Here is a 6,431-nt window from a genome sequence, read left to right as displayed (position 1 = left end):
AAAGAAAAGAAAATGGAATTCTAAAATAAAATTTTAAAAAGACGAAGAAGCTGGGAAATAATAGTAAATGCTGAAATTGAAGAGTTTGGTGCCTTACAAAAAGTGTGTAGGGAGAATAGACCCAACAGTGAAATAGAAGAAAAGATCTGGAGGTGTGTGAGTGTGCGGAATTTTTTTTTTTTTTCTTGTCTTCATTTTTAAAGACCCATTCTTGGTTGGGAGTGCAGAATCATTTGTATTCTTGCCGTGGAGATAACAATCTATATTGTACTTCAGCCTGTGCTATCTAAATAAAAAAACAGAGAAATCCTATTATCATGGTCCCTGATTTGGTGATAGAGATGAAGAGCCCAACTTGTATTGTTAATCTAGTGAGTAGATTCCTAAATCTTGGTAGACATTATATTACATTTTTGAACCCAGAGATATAAGCTTTAAAGTACAATGTTTGGGGACTTGGATATAGTATATAAATGATTATGGCCACTTTCTATCCTTCCAAAACTTAGGATGGGTGGAAAAGTTGGAAGTGATGGGTTCTCCATAGAATCTGAAAAAAAAGAGAATACAGATTTTTGCTTCCTACTAATGCTGGGGCTAATGGAGAATGAGAAAGCAAACTGGAATATTGTGAAAAAAATATTTCCAACATGTCTTTATTTGCTTTCTTCCTTTAGAAGCATTTCCACCTGGTATTCTGTACTCTAAATTTCTGATTTTGAAATTTGAATTCTGCTTACATTTCTTCCTAAAGAGCAAAGAGACTTGACTCATAAAACAGAAAATACTTTTCCACAGGACTTTATACTATGTTTCTACTCAGAGCCTGGATCTCCCTTAAGCCATAAAGTAAAAGTCATGCTCCTTGATGTTAGGAAGTTTGAAAGCTGTTTAAGAAGGTTTATTGAAATGATAATCTAAGTTCCCTGATTAAATAATTTCACCAGAATGATCTTTCTCTATAATGCTTTACCAAAAGACTTTGGCAGAAGCCTCTAAAGTAAACCTTTACAACTAAGGTGGCAGCCTAGATAAAGAGTGGGATTGCTCTTGGTGGTAGGAGTGAGTACGAGGGATCTTCAGAGACAATGGTCCAGCTTCTCTTCTGAATTCCACACTTCTGAGAGGCTATGAAGAAGTGAAACAGGATAATACAAGCTAGAAAAATTTATTGCATGTGGACTAGGGAAACTGAAACAGACAGCTAACAAACTAGCTGAGCAATTTATAGCCAGATACAAAAGGTCACCTCCCTAGAGGTAACTCAAGGACTCAGTTGTGTTTCAGCTCCAGGCCCAGAAAAGCAGCAAAACCAGGTGGGTGACGCCAGGACCAGCTGCAATGACTAAGGACCCCCTGCCTTGTCACTGACCAGTAAGTGGAGGCTTCACTCTGAAAGAGCACACCTGTAAAACTGATGAATATTCTGCTGAAACCCTCCCCTGAGACCTCCCCTAAGCTTCCTGCCTGCAAGAGATAGATAAAAGCCTCATGACAAAGGATCCAGCTTGGTGGGAGTCAGCCCACACCATTTCCTTTCTCCTCTTGTTCCTTTTCTTCTTCCCCCACAGGTATACATCTCCTAAACTCTAAGGGACCCTGAGATGTGCAGTCAAGGGGAAAATGAGCAGCAGCAGCTCGTCCCAGGCTAATCCCCTGAAACTGTCTCCAAGGCCCTCTTTTCTCAGGCTTCCCAATGAGCCAAGGCAGTGCAGAGTAGGCTCCCCCATTTGCTAAGCCCTTCCTTGTTTTCCTGTCCCAGCTTTACTAAACATACCCTCATAATCACCTGCACTCGGGTTGCAACATCTTTCCTACACAAAGTCAAGAACATGCACACTAATGGCTGGCTCTAGGCTGACCTGCTCAGGGCCAGGCACCTGTTCGTTAAAAGAAGGAGCTCAGCTATTCTGTTTGCCTATCAGAATGGCAGATTGTGCACCTTCCATTTATTTCATGAAAAGCAACTCTCTCTAGGTATTTCTAATACCTACCAACTGTGGTAGAGATTATTGTTTTTGTTGCTGCTATCCATTTTTACCCCATATTCCTTTGGAAAACCATTCTCTACCATCAATCTCAGCCTGAGTGGTTCGAGAGTTATTGTTATCAGCCTTAGCTACAAAGATGTGCTTGTGACTCATGCCCATCTCATCAGGATCCTCCAGTCACCCAGCCACAGTCATTAGATCAGGGATGATCACGGATCCCTCTTAGAATCACATGTTTCTTTTTATGTGCCTTGAAGATGTGAAATGCAAGCTTAGAGCTGCTGACTGCCACTTTGTCAACATGAGGGGTGACTGAGCATGTCATTGATGCATGGGAATCCAGTAACATAATAAGTTCTCATGAAAAACTGAAACAGTTTTTAGAATAAAGTAGTGATGTATGCTACCACAGGTCTGCTAATCTGGGTCTTAGGTTTTTATTGTATCTGCCTCTGCTGCCATTATTGAGAGCTTACTCTCCTTTTCTGTGTCTTATGGCTTCTACTTACTCATGACCTTTAATTACTGCATTCTCTCTGAGTGTCTTGGCTTCTGTGTTACTCTGCTGTCTGGGTCTTGCTATGTGCTTCTCATATTCAACATAATTAAGTAAGAATGTCTGATTGAGTTAGTTTTTCACTACCTTGTGCAAAGTGGTCCTGTTAGAAAAACATAAAATTTTAATATAATATATATATATATATGTATAATATATATATGTGCTGTGAACTATATATACCCTATATGTATATATGTAGTACTATATATGCATTTTATTATACACACACACACACACACACATATACACATAATGTTGGGGAGGAAAAATTTATAACTTCTTAAGTTCTGTGGCAGGGCCTGAGAATTAAGCTAACATAAGATAAATTAATTGGAGAAAAACATACGTTGCATTTCATATTTTTACATGCACACAGCAGTCTTTACAAGGAAAATGAAAACTCAAAGAAGGTTTTCAGTTCCAAAAGTTTTAAATCTTCTTAAATGAGGAACAATAAATTGTGAGGATGTGACTAGGAAATATATGAGGGAACTAATGGAAGGTAAGAATTATTATCCTAAGTTTTCATACAGATACATTTGGCATTGACTCAGTCTCCAGGGATAAGAATGTTTTTCTCTTCTGGGTACAAGGAGGACACATTTCTCAGGGAAAATCTTATGACCTGCTTTTTAAATAGAAAGGAGGGCAGAGACCCCTTTCTGCATCTGTGGTTTCTCAAGCACCTTCCACTCGAATAAGCAGCATGCCACAGTGGCATTATTGCGGAGTAGCGTGTTTTGAACCCCTTCAATAGTTTTTATAAAATGTACTTTAAAAAATAATGTATAGGTAGAATGCATACTTTTAAAATTATTTATTTAGTACCTGTTATGTGTTGGGCATTGTTCTATGCATGTAACACATTTTATTCTCACAAAAAAAAAAAAACACCAGGTAAGAACTATTATCATCTTCATTTTATGGATGAGGAAACTATTACATTTAAGTAATTCACTTGAGGCCACACAACTAGTAAGCAGAGGAGCAATATTCAAATCTCTAGACTGCATGCATTGCATACTATTAACTTTTTTCTACCATGGTCCTGGGATTACTCAGCCACATCGTGCCATAGGCTGTTGGCATCCTTCATGCCTGATCTGTATTTAAAGCTTCCTTTGTATCAGGGCCAAACTCCAGGCAGGTCACCTCTGCTCAGGTGGCATGGAGACCAACAGAGAGGAAAGGACTTCTGTCCTCTTGGGGCTCTTCCCAAGCATTCAGGAGAAAGACATGTAACCTCAAGTAATTATTTCCTCTTTCAAAAGGAATACCTGGATAGACAATTACTTCCTCATACTGAGCGGGGCACATTGCAGGCTGCTGCCTCTTCCCTTTCCCTTCTCCACTGCAGGCAGCCCATTCACATTCCTCTTTCCATTTTTATCACATCCATTTTCTGCATAACACCTCTCACAAGGCTTACTTATACGACTTTACCTGTGTATTTAACTCTCAGATGGTTCTCTCTGCTTCCATAAGGTCAGGAACTGCAATCTGTTTCATCGCCGCTGGGTCATCTGCAGGTTCTGGCTGTGGCAGGCCATTCATGACTATTTTTCACAAAAACACATGAACAAAGAAATGAATGAATGAATGCCCTATCTGGATTTATCCTTTAGAGAAAGTCTAAAATAGAGGTAAGAGGGGCAAAGCTCAAGAACCAAAAAATGTGATTTAGGAAGACCATTTAGAGTGCTACATAAGCTATAGCAAGCAAATCAAGTAGAATATTGTCTTTGGTTAATACATTAGTCCCCTTACACCAGGGAACACAATTTTTGTTGAGTTAGATCTGATACTTGTTTTTGATTAACTTTTGTCACCTGAACCCAAAAATGACCTCAACTTTTTAAGTTTTTTTGTCCCCAAAAATCATACAAAATGTACATATGAAGGAAAATGAAGAAAAAAATTACCTGAATATACTGTTTATTTAGAGTTATTTTATTCATATAAAGCCTATATATTGTTAATGTAAGTCAAATTGTGTACAAGTAGTAAAGTTCTGCTACCAAACATACATATTAAGGTATTTTATCTTTTCAAATGACAGGCTAAAAAAATGCCAAAATGAGATACTTGAAACAGTCTCCTTCAGTTGGCAAAGCTTTAACAAATTGCTTCATGAGACCCAGTTTTATGTGCAGAGGTGGGAGTATAATGATTGTTCTGTCAACAAGTGGCTCATGTGGAATGTTTGGATCACCAGGTTTGAGGTCAGATCTTGGAGGTCAATTCGACTCTACGCAATGCTTCTCACGAGCTCTGCTGTTCCACATACACAGAAAATGGGATACTTGGTGTATCCGCATTGCTGACCAGGAAGAAAGCAGGACATTTTAAGGTCAACATAGATGATCCAATTATGCTTGTGATATTGCGACAGATCAATGACTCTCTTTATGTATTCTTATTCTTCATGAAAGCAAACTGAATGCCCAATTGGGACTGCACCAAATAAATTGCCATTGTGGAGGAGGACACACTTCAAGCTCCACTTCGAGCTATTGATGAACAGTCACCATTCAGTTGCGTTCTAGATTGGAATTCCCAATTCCTCCATTAAAACATCACAAAGCCACCATCTCTTCAAAAGTACTGTATAAATGCACTTTCTCTTGATCAAAAGTAGGATGTCTTTGCTGCTTTTTCAAGCAAGTTTTTCTCATGCAGTCTTGATGCTAGGAGTTCTGAATCCTCTTTGGATAGTCCCAAATCTCATGCCAAATCATTCAACTCATGCTGATCAAATCCCTTATGAACTGAGTCATCTTCAATTTCAAAATCTTCATTGTTGCTGTCACTTAGTTCTCACCATAGTCCTGTTTTTCAAAAGAGGATAGTTCAATGAAAACTGGCACTGGGATTTCAGCTGAATGAGGCACTGGGTGTATAGTTGATGGTATACTAAGATACTCTATTTTACATTTATTTTTCTTGTTATATCCTGATGTTTTCACTATACAAAAGTAACAGTCAGTTGAATGATGTCTGGGCTCTCACCAAACCATAGGTATACCAAATGGCAATTTATCACATGTTTCCTTTGTCCACATTTGTAAACTCTTGACACAGTGTTTGCACATCTTGTGAGGGGCAAGACTTATCTTGATCACCAAGTTTTACTTTAAAATATGCAAAATAGTCTTGCCTGACAAATGTGTTGATGTTAGTCCTTTGACTGGGAATGGTGAAACTGCCACAGATATAACAAAATGAATCAGGGTTGTTTAGGCACTTATGATGAGAAATAACAGAGGCAGAAATGGTCTGAAGGAAAGGAAATAAGTACATATGTAAATAAAAAAAAAATTCTGCTAAGAGCGGCACACAACCTCTCACCACACTGTCTCATGTGTAATTGAATAGCCTAGACAAGTGTGAACCTGTTGCTTGTCTCCAAGGTTGTCCCCCACCCCTCCCCACTCAGGGGAGGTTTGCTCTCAGCCAATAGGAGAGCACTAGTGCTTCCCTTGATCCAGGCTCAGTCCAGCCTAGGGTGTTGCATTAAGATAAGCTGTACAGAAAAAACTTGATGTTTTAGAAGAACTCTAACTGCAGTTTTGAAATCAGCATGCCTATATAAATCTAAAACAGCTGAAAAATTGAACTCAGCAGGACCTATGTTAAAAATTGTTACCCTGTATTATCTATGGAGGATGCATTCTACAATGCCCAGTGGATGCCTGAAATGGCAAATAGTATCAAACCCTATATGCACTATGTTTTTCTCCTACACATACATATCTTTTCACTTAAAGGGAGCATGCTATGGCTCCTCTCTGGCATGTATTTGAATTGCCAGCATCACTACTCTTGTCTTTTGGGATCATTATTGAGTAAAATGAGGATGACTTGAGCACAAGCACAGGAGT

Source organism: Furipterus horrens, unplaced genomic scaffold, assembly GCF_987537825.1.
Source record: "Furipterus horrens unplaced genomic scaffold, mFurHor1.1.pri manual_scaffold_2, whole genome shotgun sequence".
In the NCBI taxonomy this organism is placed as follows: Eukaryota; Metazoa; Chordata; class Mammalia; order Chiroptera; family Furipteridae; genus Furipterus; species Furipterus horrens.
The sequence above is the reverse complement of the archived record's forward strand: the minus strand, read 5'-3'. Positions refer to the sequence as shown.